Genomic DNA, 3,463 nt, shown 5'->3' with positions numbered 1-3,463 from the left:
CTGAACAGGGAGCATGGCTAGCCTCAGGAAACTTACAGTCATGGCAGAAGGTGAAGAAGAAGCAGGCAAGTCTTAACATGGCAGGGCAGGAGGGAGACAGAACAAGTGGGGAACAGCCACACACTTTTAAAACATCAGGTCTCATGAGAACTCTATCATGAGACAGCACTGGGGGATGGTGCTAAACCATTAGAAACCACCTACATCAAATTGCCTCCCACCAGGCCCCACCTTCAACACATGGGGATTACAATTTGACATTAGACTTGGATGGGGACACAGAACTGACACTGAAGTAGCTGGGATTACAGGTGCCCGTCGCCACACCAGGCTAATTTTTATAATTTTTAGTAGAGTCAGGGGTTTCACCATGTTGGCCAGGCTGGTCTCGAACTCCTGACCTCAAGTGATCCACCCACCTCAGCCTCCCAAAGTGCTGGGATTACAGGCGTGAGCCACTGTGCCTGGCCCCAAATTCCCTAATATGACATTCAAGGGCCATCACAATCTGGTCCCTACCTAGTTGGACTATTGTTCCTCGACATTCACTGATATTCTGCCTGTTCTGATGGTTATTTTCTAGATACAATGTGCACTTCTATATCTTCGTACCTTTACACATACTGTTTCTTCTTCCTGGAGTGCCCTATTTATCCTCTTTCATTATCAGAATTCACTGTCCAAATCCCAAGTCATATATTGCCTCATGTAGGAAGTCTTTCTTAGTACCACTACAACCAGAATTAATGTCTCCCACCAGCCTTTGTTTATATCTCCAATAAAGTCATTTCCATAGTCTACCCTGTATTACAGTTACTAAGTTTGTGGCTATGTTTCCCACTTGGTTGTGAACTTGTTACAGAAACGCCAGGGGTTCGGTCTAGGTCCTGTTGCTCACTGTATGGAATGTCAATCACTGAGACAATGAGTAGTGCCAGGGAAGAGGCTTTAATTGGGTGCTGCAGCAGAGGAGAATGGGAGATAAGTCTCAGATATGTCTCCCCGACCAACTAAAATTGGGAGGTTTATGAAGCGGGGAAGTTGGGGAAAAAAGGAATTAGGGATGGGTAGAGAAGCAATCATGATGGATGAGGGGGTCTGGCACCTCATTGTGTGGATGTGGTGATCTCATGAGTTTCAATTCTCTGCCTGAGGGTCAGTTTCCTGAGGAAGGAACTGAGGTAAGACAAATGTAAGTTTCAAGTCTTAAGACCAGGGAGAATCAATTCCTACATTTGTTCAAAAACCATAAATATTAGTTCTCTGAGACAATTGGGACAATTTCAAACTCTTTCAGGATTTGCGCTGTCAAGATTTCACTCATCTTTAGATGTTTATTGCCTAATCCAGTCTCTTTCCCATGGTAGGATTTATATTAGAGTATATATTCAGCTGCTGTAACAAAGATCAAGGTAACAATGGTTCAAACAAGGCAGAAGTCTATCTGTTCACACAGGGACATGGGGTTCTGGTAGCTTGTAGCTCTGTCACCCTTTGGGTACTGGCCTCATCTGTATGGTCCCAGAGGGCCCCAGCACATCCCCATGTCAGGAAGCAGGTTGGAGAAGGGTTGGAAAGAGAGGACACATCTCTGTGCCATGACCTGGAACTGCATGTATCACCCCCACTCAAATCCCAAAGACCAGAACTTAGTCACGTGCTAGTCTTAGTTGCAAGAAAGGCTAAGAGATGCAGTCTTTCACTGAACAGCCACAAACATAGGTAAAACATTGGAAAGATGGGGAGTATTGATGGCTGGAAAGCAACTAGCAGTCTTGCTACAGAATCAGTGGGTGTTTGCTTTTAAAAGTTACATTAAAAAACATGAACATTCATTTCACTGACAGAAGTATGCTGGAAGACTGGGAAAGAGAAAAGGTAAGACAGAAAAAAAGACACAGTTGGAACAAGATAGCAAGATAGCTGCTGAGCAGCAAAGAGAAGAGAGAGATGAGATGAGAGAGAAGCAAGAAAGAGAATCAGCATGCCCTGCCCCATTAGCATTATCAGGAGAAGCCCCCCTGGCTGTTTGGAGCCCAGTTCTCTCCCAATAGGATGGCCCTACATGCCTCAGCAAGGACTCCTTCAAAGTCACTTGAGCCTACAATAGGATTCAGATTTCTGGTGTGTCAGAAATAAGAAACAACTCAGGATTGTCACCACCAACAATTATTCCAAATAACTAGGTATCTCAACTGTTTAGAGTCTTCTTTCTTAAAAAAAAAAAAAAAGGTAGAAAAAAAAAACAACAACAGGTGGTCTCGCCTTGTTGCCTAGGCTGGTCTTGAACTCCTGGCTTCAAGTGATCCTTCTACCTTAGCCTCCCAAAGTGCTAGGATTACAGGCATGAGCCATGCACCCAACTGAGTTATCTTTCTTTTAAATACTATTTGCCCAAACCTTCTCCAGTTTCGGGAGTTGTGGGTGCGTCTTCTGTTTCCTTGCCCTTTTCCTTCCTCCCTTCCTCCCTTTTATTTGAGGGGAGGAAGACGGCAAGGAATGGGAAGATGAACCCACAGGAAAAACTTAAGGAGAAATTGCTAGTCCTCCCTGCTTATACCATATTCTCTATATTAACCAAATTTTAAGTCTAGATTTGTTAGTGGGACTATGGGATTGCCAATGTCCCTTTCTTAATGTAGTATTTCTCTCTTTATTCCTTCCTCCACATTTCCTGTGCTATAAATAAATTAATATTCCTAGTCATTACATTGTTATAAAAGTTAAACATATTTCTTTCTTTCTTTCTTTTGTTTTTGAGACTGGGTCTTGCTCTGTCACCCAGATTGCAGTGCTGTGGCACAATTATGGCTCATTGCCCTGCTGACTTCCTGGGCTTCTGTGATCCTCCCACCTCAGCCTCCTGGAGTTGCTGGGATTACAGGTACATGCCACCATGCCTGGCTAATTTTCTTGTGTGTGGGTCTCACTATGTTGTCCAGGCTGGTCTCAAACTCCTGGGCTTACATGATCCTCCTGCCTCGGCCTCTTAAAGTGCTGGGATAACAGGCATGAGCCACCATACCCAGCCCTTTTGTGATTGTCTTGTTTCACTTGGCATAATGTCTTCAAGTTTCATCCATGTTGTAACATGCGTTAGAATCTTCTTCCTTTTTAAGGCTGAATAATATTCCACTGTATGTATACACATTTTGTTTATTCATCCACCTATGGGCACTTGGGTTGCTTCCTTCTTTTGATTATTGCGAATGCTGCTGCTATGAATATGGATGTACAACTATCTGTTCAAGTTTTTGCTTTCACTTTTTTGGGGGTCTATAATCAGAAGTAGAAAGGCTGGATCATATGGTAATTTTATGTTTAATTTTTTGAAGAAACACCACACCGTCTTCCATAGCAGTTGCATGGTTTTTGTTGTTGTTACTGTTGTTTTGTTTTTTTTGGTTTTTTTTGAGATGGAGACTTGCCCTGTCGCCCAGGCTGGAGTGCACTGGCACAGTCT

This window comes from Pan troglodytes, chromosome 16 (genome assembly GCF_028858775.2).
Source record: "Pan troglodytes isolate AG18354 chromosome 16, NHGRI_mPanTro3-v2.0_pri, whole genome shotgun sequence".
In the NCBI taxonomy this organism is placed as follows: domain Eukaryota; kingdom Metazoa; phylum Chordata; class Mammalia; order Primates; family Hominidae; genus Pan; species Pan troglodytes.
Note: the sequence above shows the minus strand (reverse complement) of the source record.